General features: G+C 36.6%; 1 pseudogene; it reads right to left on the bottom strand.

Annotated features, from left to right (window-relative positions):
- Window positions 1-3,750: 3,750 nt before the first annotated feature.
- LOC120622357 (uncharacterized) lies at window positions 3,751-3,869 on the bottom strand (annotated as a pseudogene).
- Window positions 3,870-26,088: the final 22,219 nt, after the last annotated feature.

The raw sequence follows: 26,088 nt of genomic DNA, 5'->3' as shown, positions 1-26,088 counted from the left end.
TGGAGCAGTCACCGCTTTTGTCTTGATCCCATCTACAGCTGTCACACTGTGGTGAGCCATTGAAAGAGCCCACATTTGCATCCTTCATGCATTTATGCTTCTCTGCTTAAAATAAAAATGCCACCACTTGAAAGAAAGGCTGAACCGTTGGTTCTGTTTTAAAAAAAATTATCTCATTAAAAGCCAAGGGTTTGAGTTTAGCTGGGAGAGGGAGAAGCATGCAGAATATGTAAACTTGCTTTATGAGGCGTATTTAATTTTGGGGAAAAATAATGAGAATAAAAATTGTTTCAATATGTTTTCTGTATTGTGCCAATATATCACACAGCTCCTTTCTGGAGTCACATTTGCTGTTAGGGTGGTTGGGATTTTTGCTGTTTTTGTTGTTGTTCTCTGTTGAATTACAATTTGCAGCAGTAAATGAAACTGGCACAAAAGCAGGTGTTATTAAAACTGGGCAGGAAAAGGACAATAACAACATAATTCCATTTTAAAGGCAGATATGTGTATGGTTGAAACGACTTTAGTTGGAACCCCTAGGGAATAGAAAATACACCATAAAGAAAATGGATTTCAGTGACACATAAACAAAAGGCAGATGACTAATATATTTACATATAACATGTGGTGTATTCATTGCACACCATGGTGACAGAATTGTTTATTTCATTTATAATTTATACAGGAAAACCTTATTAAATGTGTAACTAGTTTGCCAGATGATAATGTACGTAGGAGATTAGGCTTCTATTATAGAATATCATTAACAACAAAAGATTTTCATTTGTGAGTTAATTTTTTCCCAGTTTGTTCTCTTCAGCAGTGTATGCTCTGAATAGAAGCCTGCCTCTCCAATCATGATGTAACTCTGGTAAGAAAAAGGTAGCCATAAACTTCTGGAGAAGAGTGCCCATTGGCTAACATGACTCCTCTCCTGATGTTCCTTAGAATATCAACCTCCAAAATATGGAAGGGAGAACTGAAGGGTGTGTATGAACTTTAAGGTGATTTCAGAGATCCCAGAAAAACTCTTCTCTGGCAAACAAAATTCTATCAAAGACCAAAACACCAGAATTGGGACCTGATTGAGATTGCTTCAAAGACTAGAAGGTTCCATGAGGAAGTATTGTAAGAAAAGGATTTCGCTATGCTTTTTTTTCCCTGATGCACTATTAGGTTAGATGTTTTAAGGAAATTCCAGACACCAAGGGTGCATACATAATAGTCTTTCTCAGGATATTAACTGGATAGGAATTAAAAGAATTTTTTTTTTAATTTTTTTTTGCTTCCAACACTACAGCATGCACACCGTCTCCCATGTGATCTGTTCCTTTTACACATACAAAACTACTCTGTGCTCTTTCTCATTATTCATTTTGAATAAGAAAAGAAAACTCCCCTCTAGGATTTTCCTTCATGCAGTGTCATTTAGTGAGGACTGAATCATTTCAAAATGTTTGTAGTGAATCTCATTCGGAGTCAGGAGAGGGGAGCCTGTGAAGGTCTATGGGATAGGTGGGGCTCGCGGTGGGGGATGGAAGTGAGGTAGTAGAGAAATGCTTTTAAACAATAAAATGTATTTTACTTGCAAGCCTTGAGCTGTCAGGCCTCATTCCAAATAATGTATCCTGACAGTTCATAGCTACTCTTAAAAACTGGGTGAAGCTTTTGCAGTTGCAAACTAGTGTGATAAAACATGAAAATACTTTATTCAGGTAAAGTGGAAATAGCTGTTCAGCTGGTTAAGTTACACAGAAACCTTTTCCTCTATAAATTAATGTACTGTGCAAATATCTTGCCTGTGACACCCTAGCTGTCCACTTAATAAAAGCTCTTTCAGTGAGAACTGTGTCTCAGTGCATCAAAGCATTACTGAGTGTTCCAAACCTAAAGCCAGATAAAATTGTACATTTAAAACAAGCATGTGAGGAAGTGAAACTTGGTGTCGCCAATCGTAAGTGGAAAATGCAAAGAATATATATTTATTCAGTTTCTACTCTTGGCCTGAAAAAAAAGGCAAAACGCTGCTGTTATATTTTTTGCACCCTTTCCCATTCATTAGTTTTATAATCTCCCAAGAACAGAAAAGGCAGCTCTTCCTTTGGGTGTCAGAGAATGTCAAAGTAACAAAACAAAAAACAAACAAACAAAAAAGAAGGAAAAAATGAATGGGAAGAATTATGTTACCTTTTTTAATCGAGGCTCAATGTAGACCAGTAGTATGATGTGACTTCCACTAAAACAGCTAAAGGGTGCCTAGATTTAATTAACAGATGTATGGAGTCTAGAATCTAGGAGAAGGTATTGCTGTTCATAGCACGTTGGGACTATTGTGCTCAATTCTGGGCCTAAGAGACCCAAACAGACTAGCTGCTATTTAGAGAAGAGTGAAAGAGGTGGTAATAAAATATGAAATTGTTACATGATAAACAGTTGAGAGAACAGGATAAATTCCTCATTCGGAAAGATTAAGTTCTAGAAGAAGATGCATGGTCACTTAGAGGAGATTTTGTAGAGGCTTACAATAGCAATTTTTCTTCTTCACTGAATAATAATATAGTAGTATTAATACTATTAATAATAATACCTGACACTTGTTTAGTATTCTCAGGTTTCTAAACTTTTTCTTACAAACATTTTATTTAATCTAGCTAACATCTTGAAGAAAAATTGGTATGACGTCTCTTGCACAGATAAGAAAATGGACTCAAACTGGTTTAGTTACTTGTTCAGGGATGTAGATAATAAGGGAAAGTCTTCTGGCTCCAGGTCTACTGATTCCAAATCACAATGAGTAGTTGGACCGGATTATCTATAGGATCTTTTTAATCCTAAATTTTATGATTTTAATAAACTTACATGTTTAGGAAAATGCTTTTCTTATTTATCTATTTATTCAGGTAAACACTTATTACTAAATGTCGAAAACTGGGCAGGTACTGAGGTTAGTACTATGACTAAGGTATAGTCAGTTCCACTGAGAATCTCGCCTAGTGAAGGGGAACCGAGCAAGTAGATAATTAGCATTAGTCAGGGAATACATGATGAAGTGCTGTGAGGCCTTAAAGGGCAATTAACTCTGTGATTGGGAGGGGGAAACCAATAGGAAAAGCTTAAAGAGAAAGTGACAGTTGAGCTATGTCATGAAGGCTGAAAAGAGAAAGAGGAAGACAAGAGGGAGTGGGAGCTGGAAAGCATTTGGAGAATTCCTTTTAAGTCCCTGGGATTTGTATTCAATATATTTATTTGTGCCTTTACAGAGTGCTCAATTCTTCCTAGTTTCTCCAGGACTCTCTCAGTTTTCGTAATGAAAGTTCTCATCTCATGGAACCTCTCGATCCCAGGAAAATCACGATGGTTGGTCACCCTACTCTACGGGGTTCATGATGGACACACGCAGTACAGGTACAAAGCATATGGAGGGTTCCAAATAAAACTGAGCTTTTAAAGTATGAAGAATAGGATATGACCAAATATATTACTTATTCCTTAACCATTTTGGTTCATTTTTTTCTCCGTTGTCAAAATAGCTAAATGCTAGGTGATTTCTGAATACTCGGTCTCAATAAGAAATAAATTTTTAAAAAGCCTGATTGATCTTAGGATGGTTAGTTTAATAGCACTAGACAAATCTGACAGTTTTTTTTTTTTAAGTGAGGCAACCCTTGGTTGACCTCACAAATTGCAAAGATCTTGTCAGTTTACAATCCCTTATCTTTTATTTATTTTTTATTTATTTTTTATTTTTTATGCCTATGGCACCTGGTCTCCCTAGGTGGTCTCCCATCCAAGCACTAACCAGGCCCGACCCTGCTTAACTTCTGAGATCAGACGGGATTGGGCTTGTTCAGGGAGGCATGGCCATAGACAAATCTAACTATTATCACTCAGTTCCTAACAACATCTATCACATGAATTACTTTTTTTTGGCAAATAAATATTATAGATAGTATGTAGGTAACTATAATAAAACATAACTACAATTTAGGATTATAGAAAATGGCCACCTTCTACGAATTGAAGTAGTAAAAAAATCAACAAAAAGATTTTGAATGAAGATCTCTATAAGTATTTTGCCCTAAAAGATGCATTTTAACATGTGAGATTGGAGAAATAACCAAGCCTTATGAAAGTTACTAGAAAGTATGAACGTTGGCTTGCTGAAGAATAATAGGTTAACTAAAAGTCAGATGTGGGTTTGAAGCCCAGAAAGATGGATGTTAACATGTCAGTATGTTTTCAAGATTCTCAATAAAGAGGGTGCATGGTCCAGCTAATTGATGTTCCTAGTGGAGATGACATAATAGCCCTTCCACATTCACCATTTACCAACTCTGTATCTCAGTGTCTAGCACAAGGAAGATGGTACAAAATCAAGCCCAACACTGGTTGAATAAATGGATATAGCTTTCTTTATATCTTATTCCTCTCTTATACATTTGATTAGTATTGATCAACTTTGAGTAATTAGAGATCTTGAGTTTGAAGTTCTGCAAACCTATGGACCAGGGTGTTATGGGCTTAATTGTGTCCCCCTTCCCCAGTTCATATGTTGAAGTGTAACACCTAGTACTTAAGAATATGACTGAGAATGTGACAGATCAAGTTAAAATAAGGTCACTGGGGTAGGCTCTAATTCAATATGAGCCATGTCCTTATAAGAAGAGATTAGGACACATACATGCGCAGAGGGAAGGCCAAGATACAGAGAGAAGGTGGCTGTATAAAGCCAAGGAGAGAGGCTTCAGAAGAAACCTATTCTGCCAACACCCGATCTTGAACTTTTATCCTCCAGCACAGTGAGAGAATGAATTTCTGTTGTTTAAGTCATCCAGTGTATGGTACTTCATTGTGACAGTCCTAACAAACTAATACACAGGTCTAGACTGCTCATCTGGGGGGAAATGCCACCTGGCCTCTTTCCTTGATGTATCTGTTCAGTCACAGAGCAAATGGTGGTTATGACAACTGTGTAAAGAAGGTTGAAGGAAATTGCTACCAGATCTATTTTTTAAGGCAACCACATTGAGGTTCAAAAAGGCTAGAAGTTAATTTCAATTATAAGCAAGCAAATTGCTTGGTTCTATTATCTTCTAAAAGTCTGTTTTTCAGAACATTATCCCTGGAATATCAGTGGTAAAAAGAATTCTACGATCAAATATGCTTGGAAATGCTACATACTATTTCTCGCTCTGAGCTATTCATTTAACCTATTAACATATTAAGGGCTCTACGTGGTATTGTATTTATGAAAGCTATTCAATTTTGGTAAATGTAGCATTTACTAAATGTTTTTGACCAGAGAATTTATTTTCCAATAACATCTCTTAAAATCCAGTACAACGAGTACTCTTGAAAATCTCATATATTAGTATTGGTACTCCAATCTACATTGTTGAATGAAAATCAAATTCTATTTTGGTAATAATAATACCAACATTATTAAAGTGTATGGGAACATTGGCCCAAGTATTTCTCAAATAAATTGATGGCATATGCTATTTCCCTCCAGCAGACCACTCTACCTCTTGGTCATACTTCAAAATCCTTCTCAAGTTTTACCTTCTTTGTGTAGCCTTTCTCCTTCCACCACCCACCATAAGACATAATTAATCACACTCTTTTCCAGTCTGCATTCTGGTGCAGGCAATTAGTGTTAGTTTGTATTGTATTGTATTACATTTCTATTTCTCTTCCTAGATTGGGAGACTCTCGAGGGCGAGAAGTGTGTCATACCCATTTATCTTTGGCACAGAGCATAGTATGTGACACATGGTGAGTACTCAATGAAGGGCAACACAATGAACCACTTCCTAGATCTGCGACCAACTCGCTCGTGCTGTATTCTCTGGCCACAATATGATTTTTTAATCATATTAGAGCCATACATTGAAAGTTTCTCCTCAATAGAATGTTTTAGAATAAAGGACAAACACCCTTAAAATATTAAAATCAGAAAGCAGTATTGAATATCAGTTGAAGCTAGTGATGATCATTTTTTAAATAATAATAGTTTCTATTTATTATACACCTGAGCCAGGTCTGCGCTAAATACTTTGCAGACACTACATATAGTAATGACTGTTATCAGCTCTCTGTTGCCTTCATTTCCAATCAAAGCAGAAACACTATCAAAAGCACAAGCTGGGCAAAGACTTCTTGTCTGGAGAGTTGTGAGAAAGTACATGGTATGAAAAAACAGTTTTCTGTGGTCCAGCTTCTTTCATTCTACATGTGGGAGCTATCTATATTTGAAACCTCCCAAGTGAGGAAGATGTATACATCACTCTGTATCCCACAGCAGCAAAAAAATTTTGGCTTATGTATCATTTGCCTGTGCAATTGCCTGAAGAGAAGAAAGATACATTTATCTGAGAGGTAGGGGTAAATCTTTCGTATTCATTCATTCAGTCATTGATTTATTAACTCAATTGTTTTATGAAGACAAATAAGACATGGTCCTTATTTCCTGGGAACTTCAGCCAAGTGGGGGAGATAGGTATTATCACCACACCACAGGATAAGTGTCATCTCTGAATAATGAACTATTTGCTGTACAAGCCCAGAGTAAAGAGGCCTCATCCCAGGAATGTGACTCGCCTAAGTTATTGTTCAGCTCCATCAGTAACTTTCGTCATAATTTTACTAGGACTATTGTCATCCTCAGTTACTTCCTTTCTCTCTTCCAGCATTCAAGTTATTAGCAATCTTACCTGTTCTAAGCCCCAAAATATATCCCAAGTTAGCTTATTAAATTCCATCTCTCCTGCCATCACTCTAGGTCAGGTTGCTACCAGATCTTGCCTGGACCACCACTCACTTTTCTATATACACCACTCTTGTCCCCTGCAGACCATTTTCCACACAATAGCTACAGCGACTTTTTCAATTGTAAATCATATTAATAGAAGTATTTGCTTAAAAACTCTCCATTCGTTTACTTTCACACTTAGAATAAAATTCATATATCTTATCAAGGCCTATGAGTCCTCTTCGATCTATTTCCTGCTTACCTCTCAGATTTTGTATGTTGTTTATTTTTGTCTTCGTGCCTTGGACAAACTTGCTCTTGTCTCAGAACTTTAGTATGTATAGTTTTTTTCTGCCTAGAAATTTCTTTCCCAGATTTTTTTCCCTAATGGTTCCTTCTCAGTTATTACCTCCACAGACAGACCTTACTGAAATTAGCCTTCTTAGTTACTCCCTTCCACTTCTCATATAGATAGAGGATATACATCACAACATTTATCAGTATCTGAAACTATTTATTAGGTTTTGTTTCTTTTATGTCTTCTTCTATTAATAAGAATGTTTCACGAAGGCAAAGACCTTAGTGTCTTAACTTATTACCCGCTTTATCCCCAGTGCCTAAAACAGTGTCTGGCACATAGTAAGTGATAATTAAATAATTTCTAAAGACATAAAAAATTGAAGAACTTCTTTGGCGTTCTCTGCAGACACTGGCTAGTGGAAAGACTGTAGTGATTATGATCATTCTTAAGAACTAAGGGGAAAAAAAACGTCTGGGATCCATTTCCCCCAAGTTAAGAGTCATTGAACATTAAAGCAATGATCTACATGCCATTCTATAAATGGCAATTATATTCAGGAAAAATGTTCATTCCAGGGCCACCCATAATACTGTTATGAGATCCTATGCCTCTAGACTATATACAAAGTGAAAATAGCTTCTAATTAAGTCCTTTGGGTACTTTGGAAATCTTAGACCTTGGTTGAGACAGCCAAAATATTAATCCATTCTATTCTAGAATTAACTACAACAGACTCAAGTTCTGGGAGAACAGAGTGAAAGATCTACATGTTAAGAAGTTAGAGGGAACAGGATGGAGCCCAGAAAAACATCCCAGTATTAAAAGAGGTAAAATGTCAGTTCTTGTACTTTATTTGGCATCTCTGGGAAACTACAGACCTCAAGTCCACTGGGAAATACATGTGTGGTGCCAGCTGTATATTATGGAATCCTCCCTCCACTGAATTCAATGGGAAAATCATGTCAAGGTACTTAAGTTGCAGAAGAAGAAAGGACCACACAGTCATTGATCCACCATAGACCTTGGGGCAGAGGAAATAGTTGGGGGATCCAGCACATTCTAAGATAAGATGTGAGGGGCATTAGATTCTGGATGTAAAAGCACTTAGAATAATTTTGGCACTCAATAAATGTTCACTTTCTTTTCTCTCCTTTCCTCCTCTATTTTTTTAAAAAAATTTCAACCCTGAATGGAGTACAGAAAAGATGAACATTCAACAAAATGTGTGTATTATAGTTTATACAAAATATAAAAATTATTTCTTTTGAAATTAGCATGGGCAAGATGGAGATTTCCTTTGCAATAGTTTTCAAATAGAGATAATATATTTGAACACGCTCCAAGTTAATATCTTTTTACTTTTAACATAATTGATCTTATGACAAAAACAACAATCATGATTATAATGTACAACCTATCATTATCCAACCTTTTCCCCATAACCATGAAAGATACAATATCTCTATTGTCTAGAACAATGCTTGGTACACGGTAGGTAATAACCAAATATTTTGTCAAAAGCACAAAAGGATGAAGACTTCTTTTTCTGGCTGGTGGAGAGAAAGTTGGAGTGATAGCTTATGTAAGGAAGAGCAAAAGGATGCCTGAAGTCTATTTCCTGTACCATTAGTACATTATTATTATTCCTTATATGTAATCTTCGTGTCCCCTTGAGAGGCAGGAATTTTTCTCTTCCTTATTTTATCACTAGAAAAATTACAAGACAATGTGTTTAAATAACTTTCCTTCTCCACCACCCCCCCACCAATTTGTGGCAGATTCAGGATTAAAGCCATGATTTCCTGACTCTAATCAAGTGGACCACCTAAGGGTAACATATATGTTCCAAAGAGAGAATGAATAGGCTGCAGACATCCAGATTTTTGGAGGAAAATAAAAAGGCTGGTGCTAAGATTTTTAAATAGTGCTGATGAAGAACAGCAATAAAATGTGGAATTATTATCTCTGGAGAAGTGAAAACTGATGCGAATACTTAATGATGGTATTAAAAGACGATAGGTGATTTTTATAACATCATGATAGATTATAACGAAAAATGAAGATGTTCTCATATTTCTTGGTTACAGAATTAGAATAAAACAGCTATAGTTGAAGGCTAAATGTATTTAAATAAGCCACTTTGGCCAGATCTATAGAGAGGAGGAGAATATCCTAGGGAAACTTCAAAGCCCGGGTTGGGGAGCTGGCGTGGTGTTGGCGGCATCATTGTTTTGAGAAACCACCTCAGTCCATCCTTACAGCCCAGACTCAGCAGAATCATTGGCTGATAGACTTTCTCGGTCCACCAGTCATGCCTTAGCCATCATGTAGCCCAGACTTATCATGGATTTGATGGTGTACTAACTCAGAAATTGCTTCATAACTCCACAGGGGCTTACTAATGAGCATTGAGGACACAAATTATGATGATGGATAGGGACAAGTCGTCTGTCTGTGTGCCTGAAAAGATGAAGAAGACTTAGGCTGAAATATCCTGGTATTCAGTAAAGTTTATTTTGCCTACACTAGCTTCTGACCATTTGGACTCTATAAATGAAATAGGGCTGAGCTTTCTTTTGCTCCTTAAACTATCACACTCATCAAAGTTTTTCAAGAACTCATTTGCTTTGTATTTTTGCCAGAGTTACTTTATCAAAACACATGTTTGATAATGCCTTTTCTCACATCAGGGAATGGGACATAATTATAGGAAACATAAAAAAATTCAGGTTTCTTGCTTGGCATTCACAGCTTTTTAGAATCCCCTCCCCGCACCCCAATTTTAGTGATGTTGGAAAGGCTTATTGCAGCGACCAAGCTGAATTCACTTTATTTCTCCTGTGCCTAGTGCAGGCTCTGACACAAATTGGGCATCCAATGCATGTTCACTGAATGAATGCATATGAGTGAATGAGAGGTATGGGGCAGTTGCTACCCAATGTCTTTTCCCAGAATCTCCATTGCATTGCTCATCCTGCACTCTCCACCTGGAAAGTCTTTCCCTATCATTTCCAACATCATTTTCATGTATTTTAGCCCTCTCTGCACATGGTCCAGGTCAAAGTACTACTCCTTGTGAGATTTTTCTGGATGTGAGAATTCATGTCCCTTTTCTATTTTATGAATCCTCTGTGGATATTGCTTTCATAGTACTTCATTCTGCCCCACATTACAGTTTTTAGTGTGTACATTTATTTATACCACATAGAATGGAAATCCTGGGAAATATTTTACGGAACTTTGCATCATCTATAATACTCTGAGCATTAAAAGGTCTAAGCAAATTTTATTTAGCTAGAATCCTCCTTTCTGTATTTACCTTCTATATTCCACCAATTTCTCAGTTCTTCATTTTCTTCGATTCACACCTTGCTACCCTGCTTTAAATAGTATCTCTGCTCAAGTCACATTTCTCTCCTGCCTCCTCATGTGAGTCTCAGCTCTGGTTTTCCTCTGTCTTTTTGAGCTGCAAGTCCTCTGCATTTTCTCCTTTATGAATACTATGAGCAGTAACAGTGACTGTTTCAGAGACACAGAAGGGATTGTGAGATAGATACAAAGGTAGTGGCACTTTGGCCCTTGGAATGAGAATAAATAAAATATAAATATAGAAAGGGAGATTATGTCTTTCCAACATGGACTTTTCTCTATTTGGCTTCTGCCAACATTGCTGAGGCAGATTTCTTCTTTGAGGAGACTCTCGCGTGCCTTCTCTATCACCAGCTCTGGCCCAAAGTCTCCGAGTATCTCCAGGTGATAAATGGGAAGAAATAGTCAGTCAGCTGATGCCCAAGAAGTGGCTGTGGCAGAAGTGATGAAAAAAATGGTTTGGAGAGTGGGACAGAGTCAAGGCATAGTCCAAGCAGAAGGGGATTGTGAGGCAGGCAGGAGACCAAGAGTAAAGATGGGGCGTTGGGCTGAGAGTTCCCTACTCTTACTTGTTAATGCTGTAAAGAAGAAATGTTAAAGATGATCAGAGTTTTAGTTCCATATTTTCACATTCTGGCCAATTCTACTTCCCTTTTGCCTCATTGTACCAACAGTTCTCCCTTTCTTTGAATTCTTGTATGCATATTCTTCTTTTTCACCATAATTTGGTCGCCTTTCTGGATGCTTTTCTGTCAGGACCTGGGTTTCTCAATTTTTTTTGCTTTTTGGTCCAAGTCCATATGAGTCATAAGTCTGTCTGAAGTGGATTTATATCCTCAGCTACTTCTATTCCCATTGAGAGATGGGGGAATCATGTGGCTGAAGGTGTCCCTGGGATCTTATTCCACCTTCTGGAACTATCTTAAAGAATTCTGTCACTAGGAAGGGAAATTTCAAGTGTCCTAGACAAAGGAGGCTAGTTACCTGAGGCTGGCTTTCCGAACTTATCTGACGGAGTTGAGAGGTGATAGCCACAGAGATAGAAAAAGAGAAATCAGCCACAGAGTTGAGAGAACTCACATGCCCATGGCCTAAAAGCTGAGGCACAGGATGAAGAGGAAACCTTCTTATGAGAAGCCAGGAGCCTAAAATGTCAAAGTTTTTTTGGGCCATGTTGAAGGACCATCATACTGAGGTCTCACTCCTTTCTCTCAATAAACTTCCCACAAACGGAGCTAATAAAAGAATGTTTTTTCTTCAGGCAGACACATGAGCAGTCCAGTTAACTGTGTAAAAAAAAAAAAGTCTATGATGGAATCCCTTTATTTTTCATTTTTTTTAACTCACAAATGAGCTAGTCAACTTCTGTGTCTTCATATAACTAGTGTGTGTTTGGAAAACCATACTGTATAAAGTAAGGAAATGGGCACTCTTTTAGAGTGAAATGAATTATGCCAATTTATGCAAATGTGTTTGCAGATATCAAAAGTGTATGAGGGTCTGGACCTTAAATTATTCTGAACTTTCAAATAAATGTTTATTTCACAAGAACAGAACTGCATTATTCTGTCCCTTCTCCAAATGTTCATAAACCAAAGACCATTTGAGAGTAGAAAGGTTTTTTTGTCAAATTCTACACAGTCAGAAAGATCAAGCTGAACTTTCAGAAGACAGTGCTTTTCTGAACTATTTCTGAAGGCTTCAGCGAACAAATTTCATTATCTGGGCCACAGAATAACTCAGAATTCAGGAATACTGGCTTTAGTAGATCCTCTAGGTATTACTTTTTTCCATTCCTCTATGCAAACCCTCTTTGAATTTGTACATGAAGAATTGGCAAAAATTAATAGGCAAGAATGGACAGCTGCATGTATCCTGGCATTCTTTGATCCGAATAAGCCAACTACACTGACTAGAAAGCTGTAGGAGTCAGAAGTTCTCCTGTTCTCTTGGAATGACTTCTCACTACTCAGCTTTTCATCTACATCTTGCCCATCCTTTAAAATTCTGCTCTCTCTTGCTTGCTCTGTGGGGACTTCTCTAATGGTGCTGCTCATGGCAGTAACTCACTTTTCTGAGCCTGCATTGCCCACATTGTCATTATTAACAATTTTTGATATCCTGTCTATACCTCACTGCTCAGGTGCATTGTGTTGCTTTCTAAACGTTTTGATAAGGGGGAAATTTTTTGTCCTTAACTGGACTGACTGTTTCTTTAGAGCAACATCTGTTACTCATTATTTTATATTTTCTACTTTCAGGAATTTATAATTGGAAATCAGTTAACGCATACTCAGTTGAATCAAATTCAGTAACGTTGTAAATATCTCAGAGATATCTCTCTTGCAAAGATAATATTTTTTTTTAAAAAGTAGAGCTTTTAAATTAAAGGTACTTTTAAAGATCCCAGTAAAATATTAAAGATACTTAGTTTTAAAAGTAAAGAAATGCGTGGAGGGGTTCTTTGTGACCTAGACCCTTGCCTTGCTCGGGTTTCAGTTTTGGGTTTGCCCAAAGTCCCAACGAGGCTGTGAGTGTGGAGGAGAGGGGTCATGTTTGCCATGACGATGTTTTTAAAATTTTTTCTGTTTGTCCATCCTGGACAGCATACACTCTCTGGAGCTCACTGTGCCTCCAGGGGCCTCATGGAGCTGGCAGCAGTTATAAATACAGTAGGGTGTTGCCCACAGGACAGAGAGGAAACCTCCCTCTGGGGTTCAAATTGAAAAAAAAATGTAAATAAATAACATAGTATTGACTTTGAACTCTTTGACTCTCCTTTGCCTTTTCTTTTGACATGGAAACAAAAAGTGGAACAGTATGGCTCTGCACCTGCAGTGATGGTAATAGCACCAGATAACCTTCACCTACAGCAGGTACTACTATGCTAAGCACTTTTCTTCCCATTAGTCCTTTGGGGTGGGTTACTGTTATCATGCTCATTAGATAGTTGGAGAAACTGGGACTTAGAGAGCCAGCATGCCAGTAGTTATCCATCTACTTAGAAAGAGGAAGAACCGAGTTTTGAATCAAGGTGTGTATGAGGCCAGATCCCAAGTCTTAATTATTGATCTGTACAGCCTTTCTTCTTTCATTAGCTGAATTCTTACACATATTCCTCTTGCAAAAACAAGTTGAAGCCCTTCATGCACTGTAAGTAAGTCCAGGACGGTGGCATTTACCATGTATCTGTATCCCTTCAATGTACTGTGATGACAAGCTTTCATTCAGTTCTGCTACCATGATCAAACCTGATTCTTCCAGGATTTATAATTTTTGAATAGGCAGGTTATAATTCACAAAACGTTGTACTATATTGGGATATGCTAAAATGCAGACCTAGTCTGTTAATTGCGTGATTTTTAAAATTTTGATACATGCGTCTGTAAGGTATATACTATATAAAGAGACAACAGAGACAAACAGTTGATTTCCCTTTAGCCTTGACCCTTGAGGGCTCAGGGAATTATTATCTTAGGGGATCTGTAATATGATACAGAGTCTTTCATCTCTGGGTTATTAGCACTAAATCCAATCCAAGGTAATAATGGCCACAGACAGTTGTTCTATGGTTTTCTATTGTTTTATAGAAAATAAGTTTACATTCTGGTGGATTCTGGGAATGTATCTACATAACATTTTAATATCTATGTAAGGTAAAAAAAATACCTTTTTAAAAAGTATTTTTATCAGAGTTGATAGTTATACCAGAAATGATCTTCTTAACTCTGTACTGGAAATACGAGAGAAAACTTGAGTTCTCTCTACAGAAATGGGAAATGGCCCCTCTTGTTGCAATATCAAAAGCAGTGCTAAATTTGCTTGGCAAGACAGCATGTGAATGAAGAGGCCAACACATACGTCCTACATACCTATATGGACAGCTTGGGAAATAGGCCTTCTCTCTCTGTGAACCTTCTAGAATTGCTCAAAGAAGAGTAACTGATTGGATGATGTAAAATCATCTTCAGTTAATAGGACAGTTTAGCTACTGAAGAGGCAACATAGTATAAGAGTTAAGAGCAGGGACTCTGGGGCTAGGCTGATGAGCCCCACTGCCTTCCAGCTGTGTGACCTTGGGCAAAGTACTCAGTCTCTGCATCTCTATCCCTTGGCTCTAAAATGCAGGTATAGTACCTACCTCACAGGGTTGTTACGGCGTTTAAATGAGCTGATACACATAAGTACCTAGGACATCACCTAGGACATATAAGCATTGGCTATTATTACTAGAGTGGAATATAAAGAATACTACTGATATTGTTCAAAATAAATGTAAAGTAGCTCTTGAATCTCTTCAGCTTTTCAATTCTCTTAAGTGAACTGAAAATCTATATCTATTTGACATTGTCTGGGGTGTTAGGCACCCAGTGAGTTGCCAGGGATACAAACATGAAAATGTCATCGTTTTTACCCTTGAGGGATTTATCATCGAGAAAAAGGCAGATATGCACACCAATGATTCTCAATCATCATGTTAAGTGCATGAGTAGAGATGTCAAGTTGTTATGAGCATATAAAGAGAGGAGTGAGTAATTCTCCCTGGGAGAGCTACTTAAGCAGTAAGTTCACCAGCAATCGGTGCCTGGTGATCGATATCTTCCGTAGAAGATGCTGTATCAGAATTGTGCCTAGAACATTGTGTAGAATTTATCACTGAATAGTAGTAGCATTTGCTAATCAACTATGACATGATAAGTCTCTTTACTAGATTTCCTACTAGAGACAAAAGGGGATTGAGAGGAAGAAAAAGGGTGAAGAGAGAAAATTAAAAAGAAGAGAAAAAGGAAAGATCATAATTTCCCCACAGGTAAAGTTAAACATATAAAAGGAAAAGGCTTTCCTGTGCAATATCCTATTTATTGGCAATAATGTCTACATGACTTATCTTAGTAAATTATCAGACACGTGGAAGCCAAGGAAGGAGGCCTGTCTTTTGCTGTTATGAATGAAAGAACCTTATTTAGAGATAATCTCTCCAAGGAAACTGCTATTTTAACTGATTTCTGTGTGATATCCTGATTTGTCCCTCAATAGGTAATATACAGACATTTAAACTGCAGTTTGCCCAGTTCTGCTTCACTGGTCATTGGGGAAATTCATCTAAAGCTGCAGAAAGGACTAGAAATATTTGCATCATACTAATAAACGGGAAACCGAGGAAGCTGCCAACTGGCAGCAGAGTGTGTTTTGGTGGTTTGATAAGGCTACTAAAGAGTTTATGATGTGACAGATGTTTCACTACACTATTGTGAAATGAATAGATTATGAGAAGTAATTAGATGTACATTGGAATCAATGCTGTTATCATCGAGGCCTTCGGGCGATGCAGTAGATGAGAGTCTTGGCAGCAGGTGGTCCAATGGCTCCGAGACAGGAAGACACACCGCAGGAGACTGAGTGACAGGTTTCATAGATCCAGGGGGTGAGAGATCTGAGCTGGGGCTTGCATTTGTAATCTTTACTCATGTATAAATAATAACAATTCCACCATTGACTTCATATGCTATGTCATAGCCTCTCTTACCCTCACACACATGTAGAATAGTGCTGGTTTCATCCACTCAAAGTTATTCTTGGTCTCCCTGTTTTCAAATATGCATATGTATGTTCAATTGTAACTGACAGCTCTATCATTTTTTGAGGAAAGACTTTTAGAGCTAATCATCTGATGATTACATTTATTTTTAATGCTTGGCATTGAGCCGCCATTATACAAAACTTCCTATAGGTTGTAGATCAGAGGCTGAAAAGTACTTTAACTGCCTTTCATGAAGAAGGCAGTTTCTTCTCTCTGGCTCAATGACTAACGTTTAAAGGGACACGTTTGTCTCTCTGCTCTGTAAAATCCCTTTGCAGGGAACTTGGCAGGGTCGCCCTCCATGCTTGAAGCAACCATATGGAGCCTGCTGCTTTCGAGAGAAGGTTTTGGTGTCTGCCAGCTCCCAGGGTCAGCTATTAGCACATGGGGGCATGTTGAAGTTTCCAAGCGAAGAATGAAAAAGGAGGGAGAAATGGGTGATTAGGGGAATTAAGGAACCGACTCCTTGTGTGCATCTGCTACCCCTGCAGGAAGAAGAAATATCTAGAAGAATCATTTATTAACCCCTATCTGCTTAAAACAGCAATGGTATTCACATTAAAAAGAGGAGGCTCTATTCAATGATCTCAAAATAATATGTAGCTTTGATAATTGAAGAGATCTTAGTAGAAAATATGTAGTGTGTGGCTATATACACATGCATGTGTAGTTTTTCATACTCTTGCTTATATACCCACCCAATTCAGTAATTAACTAATTCTTCTATTCGTCATTTTAATAAACCTTCATCAAACCTTTACTATGTCCCTATTAGTTCTGCTGTGGATATAAACCTAAGTGATTATGTCACTTATAACTCAATTGTCCCTCTTGGGATGTGTGTGTGTGTGTGTGTGTGTGTGTGTGTGTGTCTGTGTGCATGTTACTCCCTTCCATAAGAAGCTAGGTGTTTTGTTTGAATATTTTCTTTGAGGCTAACATGCATCATGTATCAGACTTCATAAAACAGAGAGTAGAAACTAGCATAATTTAATAAAATAATATAAAGCTATGATACCTAAAACTCTTTAAAAACTAAGGACTACTAGTTGGTGTTCTTAACTAAATCATGGATATTTTAGCATAATCAGTACCTGAAAATTCTAAAAAAAAATAAGATTTTCTTCTTACTTAATTTTCTGCTTAATAGAAGTCTAGAAAAAAATGATATATTCTACATGCCATATGTTAAACTAAGAATGGTAAAGATCTAAATGCACTAAACACAAAGCTTTTGCCTTTTAAAGGTCTGCTATATTAGATATTTGTGTCTGGGGATTTCTAGTGTAAACCACCAGCTCCTGTGATTTTGATAGAGCCCATGGCTGGTCAATCAGGACTTCCTGGGAGGGCAATAAAGCTGAATCCTTCATAGATAATAGGACCTTGTCAAACAGGCTTGAGGAGAAACCTAAAGAGGAAAGCTCTGTGCAATTGGTCTGTCTCTAAATGAGCATGAACTTTCAGCAATAATAGCAACCACTTATGGAATACTCTGCTAAAGTGCTTTCCAGACGTTATCTCATTTAATCCTTACAATAGCCTTAGAAAGTAGATTCTATGATTATCCTCATTTGATAGATGAGTACACTGGAGTTTGGGTAGGTTAAGGAATGTTGTCCAGAAAGTGGCAAAACCTGGATTTAAAACCAGTTCTCTGATTCCAAAGCTCATGTATTTTATCACTGTACTTTATGTCAAAGTGTGGTGATAAAGCCCTTTGCATTCTAAGCCCTATGCTTATCCTATGGGATTTAAGTTCTGATAAGTTTTAAATAAAGGGGAAAGTTATTCACAATGAAATCCATGTTACTCTATTATCTATTTGAATAAAAAAACAATTGCACAAAATAAGGCTTAACAATATGCAATTTATATTTGTTAATATTCTTGCTACATTACTGACTTTGTTCCCCATATTAATAATGGGGCTTTGGATGGACTGTGCCCAGGAGTTTCAGTGATTGGTAGTTCTTCCACCTCTGCCATGGTGATTAAATTAAACAATATCCTCAAGTGATTAAATAAAATAATATCCTCAGGAGATTTATATGCTTATTAAAGTTTGTGAAGCACTAGTTCAGTCTATCAATGCTTGAGCATTGATATATATAGACACAAGTGTCAAACATTCTGTCTTTGGACAGATCTGATTTTTTAAAAGTTTGAGCTAAACTTTGTCTCCCAATAGATTTCATAGTTATATTAAAATTCTATGTTGGAGCTTTGAAAAATGAAGTTAGACAAGTGGATATTAAAGTTCATATGGAAGAGCAAACATGGAATAATGCTCAGAAAAACACTGAGAAAGAAAAACTGACAGACATTAAAACATACTGTAAAGCCTCTGTAATTAAAACACTTGTACTGGCATATGAGAAGACAAATAGACCAGTAGAATAGAATAGAAAACCCAGAAATAGACCCAAGTATATAATGTACAAAAAAGTAGTAGCTCAAATGACTTGGGTAAAGACAAATTTTTAAATAATAACACAGAGTAGCCATTTAGAAATAAATAAAATTAGATCCATCCCTCAAACCATATATAAGAATAAACTCCAAATCTATCAAAATGTGAAAAATGAAGCCACATAAATACATGACTGAATTCCTTTTTGACCGAGGTACAGAAAAATGTTTTTGAACTATGACTCAAAATCTAGAAGCTAAAAAAAATAAAAGATTGATAAGTTTGGCTATATTTATTTTATTTTTTTCATGGCAAAAACACCATATACAAAATTAGAAGTCAACTAACACACTAAAAAAAAATTTGCAACATATATCACAAAGGGCTGATATATTAAGCCCTAATATATTAAGAACTCTTAAAAATTGAGAGGCAAAGGACCAAAACTCTGACAGAAATATGGAAAGAAGACATAAAGAGACAATTCACACGCACACAAAATAAACTGGCCTTTAAAATGTGGGAAGATGTTCAGACTCATGCAAAATTAGATGCAGATTAACACTGAGATATTATTTCTCACCTATTAGATTAAAAAAATTTAAAAAATATGACAATACATTTGTTTGTAAGGCTGTGGAAAAACAGGTACTCTCTTGCATTGCTGGTGGGAATGCAAACTGATACAACCTGTCTGAAAGGAAATTTAGTGATATTTAACAAATCTACACATGCACTTACTTTTGAACCCAGCTATAGCACTTAAAGGAATTTACCTTACAGTTACACCTTCAACAATACCAAAATTCTTTGCGTTTGGTTATTAATTCCATTATTGTTTGTAATTATAAAATGTATGAAACAAACTACATGCACATACATAGGAGAATAGTTGAATGAACTATTTTACATCTGTACAATGGAATACTGGGTAGCTGTAGAAAAGAATGAAGAAGAACTTTATGAACTGATAAGGAATGCTTTCCAGGAAATATCGATAAGTGAAAAATGAAAAGTGCAAAAGTATCTATATTAGGTTACCTTTGTTAAGAATAAAGGGAAATAATATTATGTATCTGCTCATTTGTGAAAAAAATATAGACACAATAAACCATAAATTAATGTGATTGGTTACCCATAGGAGTTGCTAGAAGAAAGAATAGAAGAATGAGAATGGGATAAAAAGAATAAGGGCAAAATAACACTCATATTTTCTATACCTTACAAAAGAAATGGGGAAAGTCAGGTATGCTAATTTCTTTGAAATCTCTTAAAATGCCTGCCCTCCTTGAAGACATACATGCTCCAATCCACAGTATATAATTTCAAGTACTGACCACTGTATTCTCATGTTTACAAGCAATATATTGCTATAGCAGCCCCACAAAACCCATATTGTTGACAATAAGAGTTAGAGCTATTCAGGTCTATTGCTTATAGATCTTTTATGGCTTTCTAACTTAAATAAATAAATAAAAAACTAATAAAAGAAACCACAATGAAAATGATGTAAAAGATGTACAGGTTCAATTCTATTTAAAATGTCCACTTTAAAAGCATTATTTACTATAATAAAAAATGAACTGAAGAAAAAACATTGATAACACATACTATAAAGAATTTATATCCCTAATATGTAATGACATATATGTTGATTAAACTCTAACAAGTCAATGGAAAAAAAGACATGAAGATAAAATTTACAAAATACAAATATAAATAAGTAATAACATTTTAAGTGTGGAAAGGAAATGAAATATCTCAGAGCTATGCTTTATCTATTCTATTAGCAATTATTTAGTGAGAACATCCTTTGCTGGTGGGAATATGAACTGGTTCCATTTTTTCTGAAGGACAAATTTGATAAGACGTAGCAAATGTTTAAAAAATGGTTATACTTTTAATGTTACAATCTGTTTTCTAGTAATCCATTTTAGGAAAATAATATTCTAAGTAAATAAGACAAAATAATGGGAAAAAATAATTCAAAAAGTTCTTAGAAATAGCATCATTTATAACAAAGAAAATTTATAGCAAGAGAAGCATTCAACAACATGGCTACAGTTAAAGTGTGGTAAATTGAATGCTATGAAAACTTCTAATTTACAATATTAATATAAAAACAGGATACGAATTATGTGTAGAGAATAGTTTTACTTATGAACTAACACACATAGGAAGAAAGAAACAGTATATCTAAGACAGGATCGTGTGCTTTTAATTTTTTTTTAAAACTTTCTCTGTAAATCCTGAGTCTCAATTGTTATTTGATTAAAAAATTTTAAATATCGATTAAATATTTGTAATGTGTTTATATCACACAATGTGAGAATATATTTTAGGTTCAATGTTTGGGCAATAACTTTTTCTTAGAGTGATAGTATCTTTTTTTCATACATTTCAAGATGGTGCCCGAGGGTATAGAATACTACCAACTTGTTTCACCTTGCTTCCTCAGAATAATTGCAGCTTTCTTCCTGGACTTGTCCTGAGATACCCTGTGGCCCCTTTTTTGGGACATCAAGAACATTCTGAGCACTGTCATCCTAGGACTGGGCTCAGTCCTACCCCAGACATGCAATCTTTTCCTACTTTGTGCTACTACAGCATTTTCATCTCTCTGTTTCCAATAAGGAGAATGCATTATGGTTATATAATTTCATGCTGCGTGCCTCTGCTGAACTATGGATTCCTTGAAGACAACAAGCCACATTTTTTTTATATATGGTCATCACCACTTAGTAGAATGACTGACCTATGGTAGGTCCTCAAAAGAGTCCTGAATAAATATATAAATAAATGAATCAAGAGCACTAACTTAAATAAATCATTGATTGTACCAGTTGCAACTCTGGGTAGGGCAACTAATCCTCTAAGCTGCTCTTTACTTCTTAAAAATGCAAGTTTATAGAGCTTACTAGAAAGGCAGCATCAGAAAGAAGCAAAATAACTTGAGTGAAGGCTCTTTGTAAATTTTAAATGACTACAAAAAAATGCCAATATATTTACTGATTAAATTGTTCTCCCAAGTGCCTCTAAATGCGTTCAGAAGAGACACAGAGCTTGTCATTGACCTTTTAGCAAAGAAGAAAATATTTATGAAAATACTTTATACATGAAAATAGTCTCCTACTAATATTTCTAATAGTCATAACAATAAGAACAATAATACTACATATTAGCAGTAGTATCTTCCACCTTATAAAATAATCTCCTAGTTTCAGAAGTAATACAAGGCATAGTTGGCTCCTTGGAAAGTAATATACCACTATTTAAGAGAGAAAAAATCTCTCTCAAAAATGTGGAAAAATACTTCATTCTACTCTCTGTTTCTCTAGCACTAATGGTGACCTAGAGGCCTTAAATATTTGTTTTTAGTATGTGTGCTGACTGAGAGCACTGAGTCCTTAAATATTTTTGTACTGCCCCAAGTACCCAACTCACTACTAGAAGACGTATCTTTCTCTTTCTTCCTCTCTCCTATTTCTGTTGACTAGCTGATTTTTATGGAAATATATTAGACAAAATTAAATGGACAATGCGTTAGGCAAACATGATAAGAGTGGTTAATGTTAAGTTTCAGTGAACCTGACAGTAATGCATTTGACGAAAATGAGGCTGCTTTTTAATTGGAGATGAGGGAGAACAGGCGCTTCCTTGTTAAGTATAAGACACTAGTATATACAACCTGTCATTTTGTTTTTAAAAAGTTGTATATTGCCATTGAATAACAATTTGGCAATTATATAACCTGTATTACCTTTTTTGGTCACTTTATAGTTAAATTTCATTATTCATAAAGCTTCAACGACTAAATTTTGGCTGAATTTTATCTGGCAATGCCTTAGAATAAAAAGGCAAATTTTGCTAAGTAAAATAAATAGTTTAAACAAAATAATCAAGCACAGTTTTAACCACTTTCAAAACAAACAATTATATACAAATAAGAGTATGAATCTTTTATTCTTTAATATAGTCTTGTCAAGCCCTATTTACAACGCTGCTGTAGTATTTAGGTCAATTTTTGACCTAAGAGTGATATAACTGCATTTGTTTTAAAATATTTTATAATTCTAACTTATTCACTATTTTGCTTAAGTCATTCAAAATAAATATTACTAATCAACATAACAATACTGTACACTCTAATAAAAAAGTGGGCAATGCACAGAGAATAGATAATTCTTAAAAGAAGAAATACAAAGATCCACTAAACATGACTAAATATTCAACCCCGGCATAATCAAGGAAATGCGAGTAAAAGTGACACACATTTCGTCTTTCACACTTACAAAGTTATGGTGAGAATAACTTCAACAAGTTAAAGAAGCTGCACATACAGAATTATTTATATTACTAAAAAAACCTGGAAAGTAAATGCTCATCAATTAAAGTAAATTGTAGTCTGTCTATACAATGAGACACTTCGTGGCCATTAAAAACAGTGAGCTTGATCACCTTTGTGTTGTATTGGGAGTCTTTAGGACTAGACTTAGGTTTAATGACTTAACTAGGGCTCGCAGAACTCAGAAAAGCTCTTTACTCATACTTGTCATTTATGAAAGCAAAAGGATACAGACAAAAATCAGCAAAGGTGCATAGAATACAGTCCAGGAGAAACTAGGCACAAGTTTCCAGTTGTTTTCTCCCAGTGGAGTCACTTGGACAGTGTTCAGTTTCTCAGCAATGATATGTGACAACACATGGGAGGTGTTGCCAACTTAAGGAAGCTCACTCGAGTCTTGGTAGCCAGGGTTTTTATTGAGGGAGCACCCACATGTCTAACTTTAGCTACTCAGTTTCCAGCTCCAGAGGTCAAAAGCATACTGCATAGCCCAAAGTTTAAAGCATAACAAAACAGACATTTGTTATAAACCATTATAAATGTGATAGGTGTTAGCATAAACAATCTGGCATGGCCCAAAGCTTAAATATACAAGGACACTCTTATCAGGCAAGAAATCCCATGAGCTCAGAGGTTATATGCTAGGAGTCAATCAAGAGTTAGTCTTAAAATTTTTTAAAATGGGGCAATCCTTAAACCCACTGAATTAACCCTTTACTGCACAGTCTTTAGTTCCTTTTTTGGTCTGCCAAAATACACCAATGCACTTTCATCAATAACTGACTGACTATGGTAGAAATTGGCAATAATTATTATGAAGGAAGCTGTGTAAATGGTTGTGAGTGAGGAAAGATGAAATGATGTGGGTTCATATTTTTGCAAAAATCATCTCTGCAACATTGGATGTGTAGGTATTCAGTTTATAAGTTTCCTGGCCTACCCCTTTTTGAATGTGGCCCCCAAACTTTATTTTTACTGAAACCCATAGTATAAAATGTATTTTACTTTGTGATTTAGTGCATGATTGGACTAAGCAAACATATACAATTGAAGCAAATTTTATGAAAAAACTCTTACCTTTACACATGCAATAAATGCACTCTCTCATTTCCGATCTCATTCCAGTCCAGTCTATCCTATATTACTTATAAAATGCTAGGCTAATTTCACCAAATCAATTTCATATTTCATGAATAGATAATAGCCTTCAGTTTAAGACATATTGCCTACTTCTAAATTGTAGACATTCATTTTTGACATAGAAAGAATTCATGAAATATTATGAATAAAAAAGCAAGTTAAAGAGTAACATATATACCCTATTATGATTCATTCTATGTAAAATATTACATATACATGTAGAAAGAGAGAGAGAGGAGAGAGAAAGGTGCTTGTAAAGTTATTTATCAGAATGGTAATCAATGCCATGAAAGTAACTTTTAGTTACTTTGGAAGTAACTCAGGGAAGTGGGATTTTTAAGTACCACGGTCTTATTAAACTTATCTGTTCTTTGAATTGACTTTTTGGCACAACATTTTTAAAATTTTGTAAACAAAAACTAGAAAGCTATTTGTAAAAGTAAAATAAAGTCTCAAAATATCACAAATATAAAAGGTAACTAATAATCCTCATTCATGCCAAATTATATTTAATAGATTGATCAAATAGAATTACCGAGACTGAAAATCAGTGTCATTTTCTAAAAACGTCGTATCATTTCTTTAGAACATTTATTAAAGATAAGTAAGAAACAAATTTTCCCTTTTTGCTACCATTGAACCTTTTTAAAAATTCACTCTCTTGAGTTCTGGTCAATTTGGTGGGCTAGGTAAAAGCAGGGTTCACCTTCTTCCATGACTGCATTAAAATTACGACCAAATTATAAAACAAACAACTTGAAGAACCACCTGAAGTCTAGTTGATCATAACACATACATATATAAGGATATAAAAAAAAGCCACATCGAGATCGGTAGGAAGGATGGAGATGTGAAGTGGGCTGGGCCTGCACCTGTGCCTGGTAGTTGAACACAGGAGGGAGTGCATGACTGCAGAGAACTCCTAGAAAGAATGAGAAGCCCTAGCCCCACACAGGAGCTTCCCAGCCCAGAGTACCAGTCCTGGGAAGAAGAGTTCCCACAAAATCTGACTGTAAAAATCAGAGGGGATTCTGGCCAACTAGGTGAGACAAAAGGAACTGGAAAATCCAGACATCCCCCTTAAATGGCCCCCCACACAGACTCACTCGCTCGCAGATACTCTCCTTGGGCTTCTGTGGAGGGTCAGCAGCTCATGAGGTACAAGAGACATACGGGGAAAGACTGAGTTTTGTAGTGCCAGAGGGAAGGCTGGAGGAACAGCCGCCATTGCTCCTTTTTTGAGCCCTCCTCCACGGTAGTCTGCAGAAGGTGCCATCTTGCCTGTTTTGACCCCTCCCCTTCAACAGCCAATTCTGAAGCTGCATTGTCCTGGTGAGATCGACCTGCTCTAGCCCATGTCTCCCTGAGTCCCTACCCTCTAGCTCACAAATTGCCTATGCTGGGCCATTGCTAGGCAGCCAGCCCTACTTTGTACCTTCCACGGGCCAGGCATTTGTGGGCAGGCATTAGCCCTCAGCTTGCACTGCCTACACGCAGCCCATACATTTTGTCGGAGACTTTTGATGGTAGGCCACTAGTGCCAGCCAAACTGCAGTGTCTTTTGGGCAGATTGCTGAGGTCTATGCACCAGGGGCAGATGATAGCAGATGATAGCTAGCTTCTCTGTGATCTGTGACTTGTAAGAGCCCACAGGCTTAGCACTGGCAGCAATCTGCATTGGCCCGATGGAATTGCCTTGCTCCACTGCACTGTCTGGGTGAAATCTGCGTACTTTACTCTGGGTCCCTGCTCCCCCCAACTTCTGTACCAACCAAGGCTCTTATAGCTGTGGAGACTTATGGGAAGCTGACAGACAGCCTCACATCTTGAGGTGCAATGCTCCTTTTGCTGAGCTGCCCTATGGCCAATATTGGGGGTAATCGACCTTGGCTCACATCATGGTCTCTCCCACTTGCCTCCAGATCCAGCACAAGCAGCAATTTGTGGATCATTCTGTAACTTCTACTATGTAGCCTCAAACAATCAAAGGCAGCAACTCATCTTGAATTACATGCGAGCCCCTCCCAAGGGGCCCAAGAACCAACACATCCAGAGGCTGGTATCAGACCACAATAGAGCACCACCTGACTAGCCCCATAAGTGGCACACCCAAAGTGTGGTCTCAAAAGATACACGAGACTGCTGGGGCAAATCCCACCTTGTAGAGTCAACTCCCACACAACAACTC

Source organism: Pteropus medius, unplaced genomic scaffold, assembly GCF_902729225.1.
Source record: "Pteropus medius unplaced genomic scaffold, Ma_sr-lr_union100, whole genome shotgun sequence".
Taxonomy (NCBI): domain Eukaryota; kingdom Metazoa; phylum Chordata; class Mammalia; order Chiroptera; family Pteropodidae; genus Pteropus; species Pteropus medius.
This window is presented reverse-complemented; position numbering and strand designations above follow the sequence as displayed.